The sequence below is a fragment of the Balaenoptera borealis genome, assembly GCF_965194805.1.
Source record: "Balaenoptera borealis genome assembly, chromosome: X".
Lineage (NCBI taxonomy): Eukaryota > Metazoa > Chordata > Mammalia > Artiodactyla > Balaenopteridae > Balaenoptera > Balaenoptera borealis.
Window position 1 is genome coordinate 105420647 of NC_138881.1, and position 18983 is coordinate 105439629.

The following is an 18983-nucleotide window of genomic DNA, read 5'->3' on the forward strand; positions in this document are numbered from 1 at the left end:
TTATATGATTTTAATTCTTTTAAAGTCAAGTTAACTTTAATGTTCCAGAATATGGCCTGTCTTGCAGAATATTCTATTTGTACTTGAAAACAATATGTATTCTGCTGTTGTTGAGTGAAATATTCTATAAATATCAATTAGATAAATCTTTTGGTAGTGTTGTTCAAGTCTTCTAATTTTTCTATCAAATACTAATATTGACATGGTAAAATTTTTAACTATAATTGAGGATATTTCTATTTACCATTTCAGTCATATGTTTTCATGTATTTGGAGGCATTTTTACTATCTACATATTATTTTAGTATTGATAGGTACTTATTGTTTTGATCAAATTTCCATTTACTATTATTTTCCTTCTGCTTGAAGAATTTTCTTTAATAATTCTTATAATGGCATCTATTGGCAATTAATTCTGTCAGCTTTTGTTTGTCTGAAAAATGTATATTTTACCTTCATAGTTTTAAGATATATTTTTGGTAAGTATATAAATTTAAGTTGATTTTTTTCTTTCAGTATTTTGATAATGTTTCTCCATTGTCTTCTGGCTTGCAAAGTTTTTTATGAGAAGTTTGCTGTTATTCTTATTGTTGTTACCCTCCATGTAATTTTTAAAAAATTAGCTGCCTTTAAGATTTTATTTTTATTGCTTCTTTTTTAGCAATTTAATTATCAAATGTATTGGTATGATTTTCTTTATATTTAGTCTATATGAGGTTCTTTAAGAAACTTGGATTTGGAGCTTATTATTTTAATCATATTTGGAAAAAAATTATTTCTTCAATTTTTTTTTCTGCAACCTTCTTTCCCATGCACATCCCTTCCTCAGGCTCCAATTACATGAATGTTAAACCATCTGTTATCATCCCACAAGTTACTGATGCTCTGCTTGCTTTTTCCTTTTTGTATCTTTTTGTATCTGTCTTTTTCTATCTCTATGCTTCTTTAAATATAGGTTATATATATTGTTGTCTTCAACAAGTTTGCTAATCTTTACTTTTATGTAATTTACTGCTAATCCCACCCAGTATATTTATTTTATTTCAGATACTGCATTTAAAAGTTTCATTTTGGTCTTTTTAAAAGCTTACATTTCTTTATTCATCACGTTTGCATTTTCTTCTACATTCTTGGATGTATGAAGCATATTTGCAATGGCTTTTTGTCTGCTACATTTATCATTTCTCTCATTTCTGGCACTGTTTTTATTGATTGTTCTTTGGATTATACTTTCTCTTTTCTTGAATGCCTGGCATTTTTTGAATTGGATACCAAATGTGATTTTTACATTGTTGGTTGTGGATTTTGTTAAATTCCTCTATAGAGCATAGGGTTTTATTCTGGCAGGCAGTTATATTTGTCAGGAAGTTTTATATTTTCAAGGCTTATTTGTATACTATTTTAGGGAATACCCAGGGTTACATTTAGTATAGAGCTAATTTATCCCCACTCTAAGGCAATAACTTTCTGAGAACTCTACCTGATGCCCTGTGTATGAGGCCTCGCTACTCTGGCTTGTGGGAACACAAACTACTTCCAGGCTTTGTATGAGCTTCAGAAAATGTGCAGCCTACACTTCACTGATTGTTTCTTAATCCTTATGGAGATCCAACACGTACAAGCCTAGACCAGTATTCAGCCAAAGATTTGAGGGAACCCCTCTGTATATCTTGAGAACTCTCTTCTTCTCTCTGTGGAACTCCCTCTTCTAAAATGTGCTTCAGAAATTCTGTCTTGCAATCCTCCATGTTTTGATCTCAGTCTTTTCAACTCAGCAAGACTTCAGGGCCCTGTTTTGGTTTCAGCTCCCTGCACTTCAACTTGGAAATTACCTCCAGGAAGTTACTCAGGGAAATTATAGTGCTGTACTCCTTTGTTTCCCTTCTTCTAGAGGTCACTGTTTGTGCTCCCTATGGTCAAATGTCAAAAACAGATTTTTCATGTATTTTACCTAAGTCCCACATTGTTTACAGTTGGAAGACAATTCCTGTAAAAGTCCTTCATATGTGGAATTAAATATCTCCATCTTTTTACTTTTAACCTGTTTCATCTTTATATTAAAATATTTCTTTTTTAAACAGCATATAGCTGTTTTTAAAATTCAGTCAGATAATTGGTGTTTAGCTCATTTATATTCAGTGCAATTATTATTATAATTATATTTACATCTGCCATCTTGCTATTCCTTTGTAAATTTCCCATCTACTCTTAGTCCCTTTGTTTCAATTTGCCTACTTTTTTGTTTGTTTCTTTTTGTTTTTTGACCACAGTTAAAAATTTGATGAAAGTTCATAATAATGCAGTTGACAAGAAAATTAGTTATTTCTGAGATATACATTTTAAGGTAATAACTAGGATTATGACTTATAACATTATACCAGAACATATAAGATTTTTAGAAATTTCATATAATGTCTGAAACATTTATATTAACATATTTCCATACAAATAACCCAATGAAAGTTTAGTATTAGTTGTTTTGTTTGTTTGTTTTTTTATACTGCAGGTTCTTATTAGGCATCAATTTTATACACATCAGTGTATACATGTCAATCCCAATCGCCCAATTCAGCACAACACCATCCCCACCCCACCGCAGTTTTCCCCCCTTGGTGTCCATATGTCCGTTCTCTACATCTGTGTCTCAACCTCTGCCCTGCAAACTGGCTCATCTGTACCATTTTTCTAGGTTCCACATACATGCGTTAATATACGATATTTGTTTTTCTCTTTCTGACTTACTTCACTCTGTATGACAGTCTCTAGATCCATCCATGTCTCAACAAATGACTCAATTTCGTTCCTTTTTATGGCTGAGTAATATTCCATTGTATATATGTACCACTACCTCTTTATCCATTCATCTGTTGATGGGCATTTAGGTTGCTTCCATGACCTGGCTATTGTAAATAGTGCTGCAATGAACATTGGGGTGCATGTGTCTTTTTGAATTACGGTTTTCTCTGGGTATATGCCCAGTAGTGGGATTGCTGGGTCATATGGTAATTCTATTTTTAGTTTTTTAAGGAACCTCCATATTGTTCTCCATAGTGGCTGTATCAATTTACATTCCCACCAACAGTGCAAGAGGTTTCCCTTTTCTCCACACCCTCTCCAGCATTTGTTGTTTGTAGATTTTCTGATGATGCCCATTCTAACTGGTGTGAGGTGATACCTCATTGTAGTTTTGATTTGCATTTCTCTAATAATTAGTGATGTTGAGCATCTTTTCATGTGCTTCGTGGCCGTCTGTATGTCTTCTTTGGAGAAATGTCTATTTAGGTCTTCTGCCCATTTTTGGATTGGGTTGTTTGTTTCTTTAATATTGAGCTGAATGAGCTGTTTATATATTTTGGAGATTAATCCTTTGTCCGTTGATTCGTTTGCAAATATTTTCTCCCATTCTGAGGGTTGTCTTTTGGTCTTGTTTATGGTTTCCTTTGCTGTGCAAAAGCTTTGAAGTTTCATTAGGTCCCATTTGTTTATTTTTGTTTTTATTTCCATTACTCTAGGAGGTGGATCAAAAAAGATCTTGCCGTGATTTATGTCAAAGAGTGTTCTTCCTATGTTTTCTTCTAAGAGTTTTATAGTGTCCAGCCTTACATTTAGGTCTCGAATCCATTTTGAGTTTATTTTTGTGTATGGTGTTAGGGAGTATCCTAATTTCATTCTTTTACATGTAGCTGTCCAGTTTTCCCAGCACCACTTATTGAAGAGACTGTCTTTTCTCCATTGTATATCTTTGCCTCCTTTGTCATAGATTAGTTGAGCATAGGTGCATGGTTTTATCTCTGGGCTTTCTATCTTGTTCCATTGATCTATGTTTCTGTTTTTGTGCCAGTACTATATTGTCTTGATTACTGTAGCTTTGTAGTATAGTCTGAAGTCAGGGAGTCTGATTCCTCCAGCTCCGTTTTTTTCCCTCAAGACTGCTTTGGCTATTCGGGGTCTTTTGTGTCTCCATACAAATTTTAAGATGATTTGTTCTAGTTCCGTAAAAAATGCCATTGGTAATTTGATAGGGATTGCATTGAATCTGTAGATTGCTTTGGGTAGTATACTCATTTTCACAATGTTGATTCTTCCAATCCAAGAACATGGTATATCTCTCCATCTGTTGGTATCATCTTTAATTTCTTTCATCAGTGTCTTATAGTTTTCTGCATACAGGTCCTTTGTCTCCCTAGGTAGGTTTATTCCTAGGTATTTTATTCTTTTTGTTGCAATGGTAAATGGGAGTGTTTCCATAATTTCTCTTTCAGATTTTTCATCATTAGTGTATAGGAATGCAAGAGATTTCTGTGCATTAATTTTGTATCCTGCAACTTTACCATATTCATTAATTAGCTCTAGCAGTTTTCTGGTGGCAGTTTTAGGATTCTCTATGTATAATATCATGTCATCCACAAACAGTGACAGTTTTACTTCTTCTTTTCCAATTTGTATTCCTTTTATTTCTTTTTCTTCTCTGATTGCCGTGGCTAAGACTTCCAGAACTATGTTGAATAATAGTGGTGAGAGTGGACATCCTTGTCTCGTTCCTGATCTTAGAGGAAATGCTTTCAGTTTTTCACCATTGAGAATGATGTTTGCTGTGGGTTTGTCATATATGGTCTTTATTATGTTGAGGTAGGTTCCCTCTATGCCCACTTTCTGGAGAGTTTTTATCATAAATGGGTGTTGAATTTTGTCAAAAGCTTTTTCTGCATCTATTGAGATGATCATATGGTTTTTCTTCTTCAATTTGTTAATATGGTGTATCACATTGATTGATTTGCGTATATTGAAGAATCCTTGCATCCCTGGGATAAATCCCACTTGATCGTGGTGTATGATCCTTTTAATGTGTTGTTGGATTCTGTTTGCTAGTATTTTGTTGAGGATTTTTGCATCTATATTCATCAGTGATATCGGTCTGTAATTTTCTTTCTTTGTAGTGTCTTTGTCTGGTTTTGGTATCAGGGTGATGGTGGCCTCATAGAATGAGTTTGGGAGTGTGCCTTCCTCTGCAATTTTTTGGAAGAGTTTGAGAAGGATAGGTGTTAGCTCTTCTCTAAATGTTTGATAGAATTCACCTGTGAAGCCATCTGGTCCTGGACTTTTGTTTGTTGGAAGATTTTTAATCACAGTTTCAATTTCATTGCTTGTGATTGGTCTGTTCATATTTTCTGTTTCTTCCTGGTTCAGTCTTGGAAGGTTATACCTTTCTAAGAATTTGTCCATTTCTGCCAGGTTGTCCATTTTATTGGCATAAAGTTGCTTGTAGTAGTCTCTTAGGATGCTTTGTATTTCTGCAGTGTCTGTTGTAACTTCTCCTTTTTCATTTCTGATTTTATTGATTTGAGTCCTCTCCCTCTTTTTCTTGATGAGTCTGGCTAATGGTTTATCCATTTTGTTTATCTTCTCAAAGAACCAGCTTTTAGTTTTATTGATCTTTGCTATTGTTTTCTTTGTTTCTATTTCATTTATTTCTGCTCTGATCTTTATGATTTCTTTCCTTCTGCTAACTTTGGGTTTTGTTTGTTCTTCTTTCTCTAGTTTCTTTAGGTGTAAGGTTAGATTGTTTACTTGAGATTTTTCTTGTTTCTTTAGGTAGGCTTGTATAGCTATAAAGTTCCCTCTTAGAACTGCTTTTGCTGCATCCCATAGGTTTTGGGTCGTCGTGTTTTCATTGTCATTTGTCTCTAGGTATTTTTTGATTTCTTCTTTGATTTCTTCAGTGATCCCTGGGTTATTTAGTAACGTATTGTTTAGCCTCCATGTGTTTGTCTTTTTTACGTTTTTTTCCCTGTAATTAATTTCTAATCTCATAGCATTGTGGTCAGAAAAGATGCTTGATATGATTTCAATTTTCTTAAATTTACTGAGGCTTGATTTGTGACCCAAGATGTGATCTATCCTGCAGAATGTTCCGTGCGCACTTGAGAAGAACGTGTAATCTGCTGTTTTTGGATGGAATGTCCTATAAATATCAATTAAATCTATCTGGTCTATTGTGTAATTTAAAGCTTCTGTTTCCTTATTTATTTTCATTTTGGATGATCTGTCCATTGGTGTAAGTGAGGTGTTAAAGTCCCCCACTATTATTGTGTTACTGTCAATTTCCTCTTTTATGGCTGTTAGCAGTTGCCTTATGTATTGAGGTGCTCCTATGTTGGGTGCATATATATTTATAATTGTTATATCTTCTTCTTGGATTGATCCCTTGATCATTATGTAGTGTCCTTCTTTGTCTCTTGTAACATTCTTTACTTTAAAGTCTATTTTATCTGATATGAGTATAGCTACTCCAGCTTTCTTTTGATTTCCATTTGCATGGAATATCTTTTTCCATCCCCTCACTTTCAGTCTGTATGTGTCCCTAGGTCTAAAGTGGGTCTCTTGTAGACAGCATATATATGGGTCTTGTTTTTGTATCCATTCAGCAAGCCTGTGTCTTTTGGTTGGAGCATTTAATCCATTCACGTTTAAGGTAATTATCGATATGTATGTTCCTATGACCATTTTCTCAATTGTTTTGGGTTTGTTTTTGTAGGTCCTTTTCTTCTCTTGTGTTTCCCACTTAGAGAAGTTCCTTTAGCATTTGTTGTAGAGCTGGTTTGGTGGTGCTGAATTCTCTTAGCTTTTGCTTGTCTGTAAAGCTTTTGATTTCTCCATCAAATCTAAATGAGATCCTTGCCAGGTAGAGTAATCTTGGTTGTAGGTTCTTCCCTTTCATCACTTTAAGTATATCATGCCACTGCCTTCTGGCTTGTAGAGTTACTGCTGAGAAATCAGCTGTTAACCTTATGGGAGTTCCCTTGTATGTTATTTGTCGTTTTTCCCTTGCTGCTTTCAATAATTTTTCTTTGTCTTTAATTTTTGCCATTTTGATTACTATGTGTCTTGGCGTGTTTCTCCTTGGGTTGATCCTGTGTGGGACTCTCTGCGCTTCCTGGACTTGGGTGGCTATTTCCTTTCCCATGTTAGGGAAGTTTTCGACTATAATCTCTTCAACTATTTTCTCTGGCCCTTTCTCTCTCTCTTCTCCTTCTGGGACCCCTATAATGCGAATGTCATTGTGTTTAATGTTGTCCCAGAGATCTCTTAGGCTGTCTTCATTTCTTTTCATTCTTTTTTCTTTAGTCTGTTCTGCAGCAGTGAATTCCACCATTCTGTCTTCCAGGTCACTTATCCGTTCTTCTGCCTCAGTTATTCTGCTATTGATTCCTTCTAGTGTAGTTTTTATTTCAGTTATTGTATTGTTCATCTCTGTTTGTTTGTTCTTTAATTCTTCTAGGTCTTTGTTAATCATTTCTTGCATCTTCTCAATCTTTGCCTCCATTCTTATTCCAAGGTCCTGGATCATCTTCACTATCATTATTCTGAATTCTTTTTCTGGAAGGTTGCCTATCTCCACTTCATTTAGTTGTTTTTCTGGGGTTTTTTCTTGTTCCTTCATCTGATATATAGCCCTCTGCCTTTTCATCTTGTCTATCTTTCTGTAACTGTGGGTTTTGGTCCACAGGCTGCAGGATTGTAGTTTTTCTTGCTTCTGCTGTCTGTCCTCTGGTGGTTGAGGCTATCTAAGAGGCTTGATGGGAGGCTCTGGTGGTGGGTAGAGCTGACTGTTGCTGTGGTGGATAGAGCTCCATAACACTTTAATCCACTTGACTGTTGATGGGTGTGGCTGGGTTCCCTCCCTGTTGGTTGTTTTGCCTGAGGCAACCCAACACTGGAGCCTACCTGGGCTCTTTGATGGGGTTAATGGCAGACTCTGGGAGGGCTCACGCCAAGGAGCACTTCCCAGAACCTCCACTGCCAGTGTCCTTGTCCCCACGGTGAAACAGAGCCACCCGCCGCCTCTGCAGGAGACCCCCGCAACACCAGCAGGTAGGTCTGGTTCAGTCTCCCCCAGGGTTACTGCTCCTTCCCCTGGGTCCCGATGCGCACACTACTTTGTGTGTGCCCTCCAAGAGTGGGGTCTCTGTTTCCCCCAGTCCTGTCAAAGTCCTGCAATCAATTCCCACTAGGCTTCAAAGTCTGATTCTCTAGGAATTCCTCCTCCCATTGCCGGACCCCCAGGTTGGGAAGCCTGACGTGGGGCTCAGAAGCTTCACTCCAGTGGGTGGACTTCTGTGGTATAAGTGTTCGCCAGTCTGTGAGTCACCCACTCAGCAGTTATGGGATTTGATTTTACTCTGATTGCGCCCCTCCTACCATCTCACTGTGGCTTCTCCTCTGTCCTTGGACGTGGGGTATCCTCCTTGGTGAGTTCCAGTGTCTTCCTGTCGATGACTGTCCAGCAGCCAGTTGTGATTCTGGTGCTCTCGCAAGAGGGAGTGAGAGCACGTCTTTCTACTCCGCCATCTTGGTTAATCCTCCTACTTTTTTTTAAATTACTCAATTATTTTAATTTATTCTATTTTACCTTCTCTATTAGATTTTTAGCTATATAACTTTTTAAAATAGTTTTAGTGGTTAATCTAGAGATGACAATATGCATGCTTAACTTATTATAGCCTACCTTAAATGATTACCTCTTAATGAACAATGCAAGAAACTTAAAACAGTTTGGCTCCATTCAGTACTCATTGTGCTATTGTTGTTATATAGTTTTCTTCTATGTATGTTATAAACCCCACAAGACATTGTTGATTTTTGTCACTTTCAGTGGTCTATGGAATTTTTATACTACGTATTTATTCTTTTTTGGTACTTTATGTTCTTTTCTGTAGTTCACTGATTCCATCTGGGATTATTTTCACTCAAACAGAGAGCTCATTCATTTCCAAGGTAAATATTTATGTATGTGAAATTAAATATATCTTATTATTTGTTTTTTCATTTATCCTATTTTTGTGCTATTTTTCTATTATTTTTCCTTTAATGGAATTATCATTATTTTTATTCTGTTATTTCTCTTCCTTTGGCTTGTTCTTTCCACTATGCTTTTCACTGGTGCCTTTTTTGCTACTAAAACTTCCAAGGCTCCTATATGGGTTGATGATGCCCAGTATTTGTTTTGTTTTGTGCAAACAAAAGAAGAAAGAAAGAGGAATAAATGAGAATGATCATAAATGCAAAACCTATATGAAGGTATATATAGAAAAGGTCCAAAATAATTTAAATTGGTATTGTGTTTCCACTTCTATCTCACAGTTTTTAGGGTAACATTAAGGAATATACGATGCAATTCATTAAATTGTAGCAAAACAAACACAGTTCTCTTATTTAGTTCCAATTACCCTATCTTTGACAGCGCAGTTACTAGCTTTGTTGAGGGAATTATTTTTATTGATATTGTTGGGTGGTACACAGAAAGCTACATATTTAAAGTGGTGGACAATTTTTAATTAAAAAGTGTAAATAAAGAATCAAATATTTCATTTTGCTCTGGCATCATAAGATTCATTAGCTTTTTAATTTTAAAAATGTAGTTGATTGGCAATTATTTAGCTTGAGTAACTCAAAATACTCTGCAAATATCCTCTTCCATGAATGTTAATTTAACATTTGAAAGTGTATTTGAGGATATTCACATAATTCTTTGATTTGTAATAGTGAGACAAATGTTGAGAGGAAGACACTAGGAAGCAGGAAGTTTAAGTTCACTTTCTTGATATCTGATGATTGTTACAGGGTTTATCCAAGAGTTGCTCTATTCCATTTCTAATATAGCTAATATATCATGCAACAGTCAAAATAATCATACTGATATTTTTACATGGGAAAATATTTACCAGGAAGATTGACATTTACAAAAGAATCTTAAGGATTATTGTGCCTAAGGGCATGTTCAACTTAAGTTGATATGGCACTTTCAGTGACAAAACTCAAAATTATCATCACTGTACATTTTCCTTAGAAAATTTTGTGTCATAATAATGTTGATTACCTTAAATTATTAAAATATAGTATCCCGCATTTTAATCCCCTTACACATTTTTTGTATTTTGTTTTCATCTGTTGTTTAATCCTTTTTCCCCTTTGAAGTAATTATTGGTTTGGCCAAAAAGTTCGTTCGGGTTTTCTGTAGGCTGCTACAGAAAACCCGAACGAATTTTTTGGCCAACCCAAGATCTTATTTCACTCAAGTTCTTGGTGTAGAACCACCAAATTCCTTATATTCCAGCTAAACATTACTAATGCTCACCATTATTTCCACTTCTCTGAGCTTACTAGTCATATAGCAGACTATATTTCCCAGCCTTGAAAATTGGATGGGGCCACGTGACTAATGCTGGTTAATTGACTGTGACTGGTGGTAATATGTATCACTTCAGGGCTGACACACTTAAGAGCCAGTGTGTCATGCTCTCTTCACCTGCCAAAATGGACCCTGAAGCATCATGTTGAAACGGTTGTGCCATAAAATAGAAAGAAGCAACCTGAAATACTTAGCCACCACAGGGAGAATATTGCCCTGAAAAGTCATGGGGACCTGCAGCAGAATTTGCATGAGTAAGAAATAAACTAGTTTAGTGTTAAAGAACTGAGATTTTGGTATTGCTGTTACAACATAACCTAGTGTATCCTGACTGCTACACATCTTAAAGAACTAAGGTGTAGACATGAGCTGGGGTGGGAATGGGGAGAGCTTTTTGAAATGTGACTCTGCTTCACTCATTATATCTAATATCTTGTCAAATCATACCAATTTTGTTTTTATAATGTGATTTTCCTTTTCCATTTCTACATCTACTTCCAAACCCTCTAAATTTTACCTCACATTAGGTATAAAAGTATAAATGTATTTCTGTGACCAGCCCAGGGCGACACATATTGTTTTAGGGACAACAAAGCTCTCAAGCCCATATTGTTTCATGCTTTTAATTATTATTTATTTTCTATAGAGGTAAAAATATAAAAAATAAATATATATGATATGCAGTCATGCGTACTATAAAATCTTCAGTCTTTAGGAATTATAAGCTAGTGAAACTCACATGTATTCTGGGAAATCAAGACAGTAGTAACCACTTGGTTGCTTATCTTGACCCGTTAATAGGGTCATCTGAATTCTACTTCTGTAAAGAACCATTGTTAAATGAGTAAAATGTCACTATTCTCATTTAAAGATAAAAATAGAAAACATGGAAGAAAATCAAGTTTACGCAGTTTACAAAGAGTATTTAGTATGTATTTAGAAGTGTTGTATGCTTTCAGTTCCTCATGCTTGTCTCTTTGTCATTCAGCCAACTGATGTTCTCATTCCATAAGTACCAGGACAGAGAAAAAACAGAGGTGCTGGTTATTGAAAAGAAATTATCATGTTGCAAGTCTGTACTATTATATGGAAGGAAGAGACTGACAATCCGATAGATTAAATGGAGGGGATACATTTTTCTCAATACCTCATATCTTCCTTAATGTCATCACAGATATGTTTGCATAAACATATCCATTTAACTTTTTTACGGAAAGTCTCTTTGCTTTCTACTTCTTTAAATTATACTAATAATGATTTTATGTGCATTTTTAATTAAACACTATCACACATCTTATTTCTTGAGTAGACATCCCAGGCAAGGAATGAATATATAGAATAAAAGTTAATTGAATCTCACACCTCTATGTAAATAATCTTACATTTGAGATTTAAAAAAACCTCACTACCATTTCCAAAAGTATTTGTTTTATTAGACACATGAAGCAATCTAGTGTCTCTGACCTCTAAAAACTTGTAATTTAAAACAGGCAAAATGGCCATACACATCCATTTGAGGCCTTATATAAAACTGTTAAGACACTAAACAGGTATGTGATTCTGTCTCTTCATTCCCAAACAACTATGATGGCCACACTTGTATGATATTTACCATATTGATCTTTATTTTCTAGTTATTTGTGTGCTTTATATTATATCTTCTACTAATCTTTGTGCTCCTGAGAGGTTGTATCTAATATACCTAAGACTATAATAAATAGCAAATAGGAATTCAATAAACAGTAAATATTAGTTAGGTATGAGAAAAATATTTTATGTCTCTGTGTAAAATGTAAACCAAAATGTTAGAATGGCTAGGATTTTTTTATTCATTCAAATTTGGCATAGTCATAATTATTGACCCCAAGTATGTATTATTTGCAAACAGTCATTTTAATGTATATTCATATTTTAGAATGATTTATTGGCTAGTTCTATAAATTTTAATTAAATGAGAGTTTGTAAATTCAATCAATCAAGATTTTTCAGGATTTCAAAACAGCTCCATACACTCGAACCAATGATCCCACTATGCCTACTAGACCAGAGAAATCTGAACCTTTTTATATTGCTTGTGAAATTCTGTGTACGTCGATTTTCCTTCCTTGGGAGAAAAGCTCTACAAGTTTCATAAAATTCTCAGAGGGATCTGTGAGTCCCCAAATATGCTAAAGCTAGAAACATGATAGTCAGCCTTGACCTCTTCCTTACCTTTACCTCTCACATTCCCATTTACCGTCATCAATTTATACTTCTAAATATCAGTTAAAAAATTGTCTCCTCTCTGACCTTACTGCCTTAGTTCAGACCGTCATCTTATCTCTTAACTGGCTTCTCCACCTCCAGTCTTATACCCCTCCAAGGGAAGAAGCACTCGAAAGTTGGCAAGATTAAAGAGAGTAGATGAGAGAAAAGGTTTAATTTGTTAAATTATTATCAGGAACAACAGAGAAATGAAACCTGATAGGAGTAGCTAGTTGCAAAGTTTCCAAAATAAGTAAATATCCACCCCCTTCTCACACCTTGCCCACGATAGAAATAGTTACTGTTCCTATTGCTACTGTACTATGGGCATATCAAAATTATAACAATTTCTAAACTGCATGAAAATTCTTTCTTATTCATCTATTTCTTCCACTAGACTGTGGTCTCTTCCAGAATATCAATCATTTTATTCACTTGTCTTATTACTTCCTCCCCCCCTTTTCTTACTAGCATATAAGCACTGTGAAGAATTCAACAGATGGGAGTAAGGGGGAGGATAGACTTGAAGGTTGGACATTGTCACGGCCTTTTGAATTTCTGTTGTGTGGATATTGTTAAAAGTGAGACACGTAACAAATTTTAGTTATATTTAGAATGCACCAGTCTAACCTGGATCCCCATTCCTAGGTGATATCAGAAGAAGATACAGAGTGATTTTCTGGGATAGCTAAAGATTGCTTAAAGTGTTAATACTGTATTAGCTAGTTCTGTAGAGACATTAGCAGAAAGAGGATAATGATTAGTGAACTTTCTCAAAAAACATTGCTCTTGATTAACTGATAATTATAAACACCATTGTAACCTAGAGATTTCTCTAATGAGAAATTAAATTCCCTAAGGAGAGTTAAAAACTCCTGTTACTGATGAGGAAAATTTTAGGTGAGAAGAGGGTATCATTCAAACTAGTGTTTTCTAGTAAATTTAATCCAAGGGATAACGAATTTGAATTACTTTAGGTAATTTTTAGGCATTTTTTTCCAATTTTATCTTGTAACTATATTAAAAAATTTTGGCTAGAACATAAGCTCTACTGCATATCATTTGTAGCTTCTTCTTATCTTAGTATAATATCAAATTCCAATAAATATGTGTTAACTGACATCAGATTTGTTTTTTATACTTTTTTACTCAGGTATAGCATACATTTATTAGGTAAAGTATACTAATTTTAATAGGAAAGCTTTGTTATTTTTTTCATATGTATACAACCATGAATCCACCACCCAAATCAAGTTATAGAACATCCCCAGCACTCCAAAAAGTTTCCTCAGGGCCCTTCAGATTCAGTACCCTACTAGATGTATACAATATTCTGACTTTTATCACATTGATAATTATCACATTGATAGTAAGCTTAAATTAGCCATTTTTAAAGTATCCTTTAATAGGGATTATATTTATTATGTGAGTTCATTCAGTAAACCTCCAACTTTGTTCTTGTTTTGTCTAGGCCTTTTGCTTTTCCATATATACTTGATAACTAATTTGCCGATTTCCACCAAAAAAATCTCCTTGTATTTTTTTTTTGATAGTTTATGTGTCTTAGTGAACAGGTCTCATCAGTTAACACACATATATAACAGAACACAAGTTATGTATGTACACCTTGATGCGTTATTATAAAATGAACACATTCGTATAACCAGATAAAAGGAAGAGAATATCACTGGACACCCTCCTTGTATTTTAATTCAGATTGTGTTATATAAAGAGATCAATTTGGGAAGAGGTGAAATCTTAAAGTACAGAGTTTACCATACATGAAAAAGGTTAGCTTTTCTATTTTTCTGGTTTGCTTTAATTTTATCTCATCAATAAACTGTTGATATCAGTATGGAGATTTTGCTCATATCTAATTAGATTTATTTCTGGGATTTGATTTTTTTAAATGCTACTATAAATAGTGGGTTTTTTTCAAATTTTATTTTTCCATTTTTGGCTTCAGGTATATAGAAATACAACTAATACCGTGCATTGACTGTTTACCAGCAACTTTACTAGATCCATTTCTTAATTCTCATTATTTGTATACATATGAAATCATAGTATCTATGAATAAAGACAGTTTTATTCCATTCCTTTTAATCTTCACTCCCTTTATTTCTTTCCCTGGCCTTCCTTACTGCCGTGGCTATGAACTTCAGTACAATGTTGCATAGAAGTGACGTTGATGGAAAACATTTTTTTAAATCTTTTTAAGCTGCTTTTCATCCCTTTCAAAATTCCTTCCAACTTCAATCATTTTTCTTCAGCCTGAAAAACTGCCTTTAGTTTATCAGGTAATGCAGTTTTTCTGATTCTAGTATTTCAGCTTTTGTTTGTCTTTATTTTGCTCTTATTTTTGAAGTAAATTTTATATGGATAAAGAATTCTAGGTTGGAATTTTAAGAAATCTTTTAGCAACTTAGGTATACAATCCCATTGTCTTCTGACTCTACAGTTTCTTTTAAAAAAGTCAGTCATCAGTCCTATTATTGCTCCTTTGAAGGTAATTAATTGTTCTTATTTATGCCTGCTTTTAACATTAGCTCTTTTTGGTTTCCAGCACTTTAAAATTGGTGTCATTTTCTGTGAATTCATCTTTCTTTGGGTCCGTGGAGTTTCTGGAATTTGTGTGTTGATATCTTTAATTAGTTTGGCAAATTTTCAACCATTATGTCTCTCCATATTGCTTCTGGCCCAGGCTCTCTCTCCTCCCATTCTGTCACTCTAATTACATGCACATTACACCATTAATGGTGTCCCACCTATTTCTTATGCTCTGTTCTGTCTACTTGTTTTTCTGTATATACTTTAGTTGGGATACATTCTATTCACCTTTCTTTGGGATAATGAATTCTGTTTTTATCTATGTCCAGTCTGCTGTTAAACCCATCTGAGTTTTTAATTACCAATATTACTTTGTTAACTTCTAAAATGTCCATTTGACTTTTTTTAGATCCCAGTATCTAATGATAATGTTCATATTTTCATCCATTTTGTTAATCTTTCCTTTATTATCTTTGACATATGAATGATTACTTTAGTCCTTGTCTGTTAATTTCAATATCTGAATCAACTGTAGGATTTAAAAATTTTATTTTCCACTCTTTATCCTGGGTATTTGCTGCATTTCCTACACTCAAACTTCTCATAATTTTTCATTATATGCTTGTAAGTGTGTATAAAAGAACTGTAGAGACTGGAGGTCTCCCAGAGGGTTCACCCTTTCATTTGTTAAGCAAAAAAACTGAGATGCAGATCACGTCAATGAAATCAAGGACTGATCTGGGTAAAGACTGGATTGCAGCTTTAATTAGACTCAATCCACCTCAGGTTTCAATAATCTCAGTGGTGATATCCAATGTATGATGTATCTTTGCAAGCTTCTACTTCCAAAGGGACTCTATCTTCCAAGCACTTCAAGACTGTTTGAGATACCCTCTGCTTTTTCAGTGACACCCCTCACCTAACCTCCTGTGCTGCTGTAACACTCAAAAATGACCCAGTGGTTAAATATTAAATATTTTAAAATTGAATATTTTAAGGTTTTGTCCCTCTCTTGATTTTACATTGTCTTGCTAGCTCTTACAGCTACCCAAAGTTCTTCTGGGTTTTCTTCCTCCCAGGAAGACAGTTGTGCCTAGGATAAATCATATTATAAGCCCCAAACTTAGCTCACCTAGGAAGCATTCTACGATATTTGAACTGAGACCTGCCCCTTTCCTCCCCCTCCTCAGTGTTTTGAGGTGAAAACTTCACTCCAGATTAGTGCAGCCAAGAACACAGGGCTCCTTCTACCCTTCATTCCCAGAGGGCTACCTTCCCAGGAAGGGTAGGGAGTCAGCATTTCTCACCCTGCCCCCAGATACCTGTGGCTCAGGCTAAGTATTGGTGAGTGTGGTTGAGAGATAGGAGCTCCCTTCTTTAACTCAGCCCCCATTTATGCATTGGAAGCTCTTCAACAACACCACTGGAAATACTGGGAATACAAGATCATCCCTGACTCAGCTCCTGCTACTGCCACTCTCCAACTAGTGCTCTTAATTTGGGGGTGTCACTCAGAGAGAAGAGCACCATTATCCCCAAACTCATCTCCAGAGCCAATTAAGAGATTTTGTCTGGGGAAGCAGATGGCCATAAGGACAGAGAGCTTCAGTCTTCTCCCAAAGGAAATGACTTCATTTGCAACAGAATGTGGAGAAGCTTGAAGGACATTCTCAAAAACAGTGTTGGTTTTAGTGAAAGGTAATTGGAAGGATGTTGGTAGTTGCATTGGAAATATAGGCTAAACTATAGGCCAACTAGATTGCAGGAGAAAACCTAGGAGACAGCTGGCAAGAGCCATCCAGGGGTCAGAACATATCTCAGACACTGACTTAAGGAATTGTCACTTCCAGAGAGATTGAATTTGAATTGATGGGTCTGCTCAGCAATTTATGCCCCAGGGTATTGTTGAAAACAATAGTGAAATCAGCCAGCCTTAATATCTGGGTATGGTCACAGAAAGGGACAATCAAAGAGAGCCCAAGGAAATCCACTGTTATTCAGCTTGACTGCACACACCCAAGGCTGAGGAACAAAAGGCCTCACACTGAAGGGAAATTGATTTCACAGAAATAGTCTATCCAAGTCAAAAAAACAATTAAGCAAACCAAAAAAAATTTTTTTGAAAAAAGACCCATAGTGGGGGATGGGGGTGGGGGGGCGGGGCATGGAATCAGTATACAGAATTACTACAGCATATTACCTTGTATGTCCATGCTTAAAAATTATGAGACATGAAAGGAAATAAGAATATGTGATCCATATATACGGAGAAGAAAGCAAGTGACAAAAACTGTCGATGTGAGGAATGTGATGTCAGATTTAACAAATACTTTAAAGTACCACTGTAAGTATGACCAAAGAACTAAAGAAAATATCTTTAAAAAATAAAGTTATGAAGTCAGAGTCTCATCTAATTTAAGATATCAATAATAAAATAGAAATTATTTTTAAAAAAGAACCAAAAGAAAATTCTACATTTGAAAAATCACAGTAACTAAAAGGAAAAATACATTAGACAGGTTCATCTACAATTGTAATTGGCAGAAGAATGGGAGAACTTGAAGACAGATCAGTAGGTATTATGCAATCCAAAGAACAGAGAGAAAATTAAAGAAAAATTTACACTAGAAAATATTTGTTTGATACAAGAGAAAGCAATAAAAGAGGAATAGATAAAAAATAAGAGATAATGCATGTAGAAAAATACATTAAAATGAAAGATGTAAATCAAACTATATCATTAATAATATTAATATGAATAGTTCAAACAATTCAATAAAAGACAGAGGTAGTAAGAGTGGATACCAAAGCAAGAACTGACTGTATGTTGTGTACAGGACAAAATAACCCACAAAATGGGAGAAAATATTTGTAATTCATATGTCTCTGATAATGGCCAAGTATCTTGAATACAAAAAGAACATTTTTAACTCCATAACAAAAGATAAACAGCCAAAACAATTGAAAATATGTATTCAAACAAATGCTTAGATATGAATACTCTTTGCAGCACTATTCACAATAACCAAAGGTAAAAAACAACCCAATGTCCATCAATGGATGAATGTATAAACAAAAGTGATATATTTATGCAGTGGTATATTATTCAATAATAAAAAGGAATGAAATACTGATACATGTTACAATATGCATAAACTTTGTAAAAATTGACAAAATGATTGTAAATTCGTATGGAACTGCAAGGGATCAAAATAGGTAAACAAGCCTGAAAAAGAGTAAAGTTGGAAGACACACTTCCCGATTTCAACACATGCTACAAAGAAACAGTAATCAAGACAATGTGGTGCTGGTATAAACATAGACATAAAGATTAATGGAAAAGAATTGACAGTCCAGTATTAAAATCATGTGTCTGCGTTAACTTTCTTTTTTTTTTTTTTTTAACATCTTTATTGGAGTATAATTGCTTTACAATGGTGTGTTACCAACTGTCTTTCAACAAAGGTGCCAAGACCATTCAGTGAAGAAAGAGTAGAATTTTCAACAAATGGTACTTTGAGAAGCGAATGACCATATCGTAAAGATTGAATTTGGACCATCACATCACACCACTTACAAATTTAACTAAAAGTGGACAGAGACCTAAATATTGTGGACAGAGAGGGTCACCTGCTATTTCAGTAAACAAAGGATACTGTGGCTATCAAGCCACCAGCCACTGCAGCTGCCCCTGATGATGCACCCTGAGGGGAGTTCCGGATGGAGGAAAAAAGGTTGCCTACCACCAAGCTGTCAGCCTCAGCAGCCACCAATGGTGTACCCTGAGGGGATTCAGAATGGAAAAAAAAAAAACAAAAAAAACCCAGGGTACTGGCTCTAGATAGTTAAGGTGTAATATCAAAGGAATAATTTCAGTAAACCCAGACTCTTGCGTCTTCCTATACATAGAAAAGCACTAAATTCATTAACTTGAGATGTCTGGTTTTCTTTAATTAACAGTAGTCTTTTGGTGTTCTGGCCCCCTGGGTTTTTCTTCTTT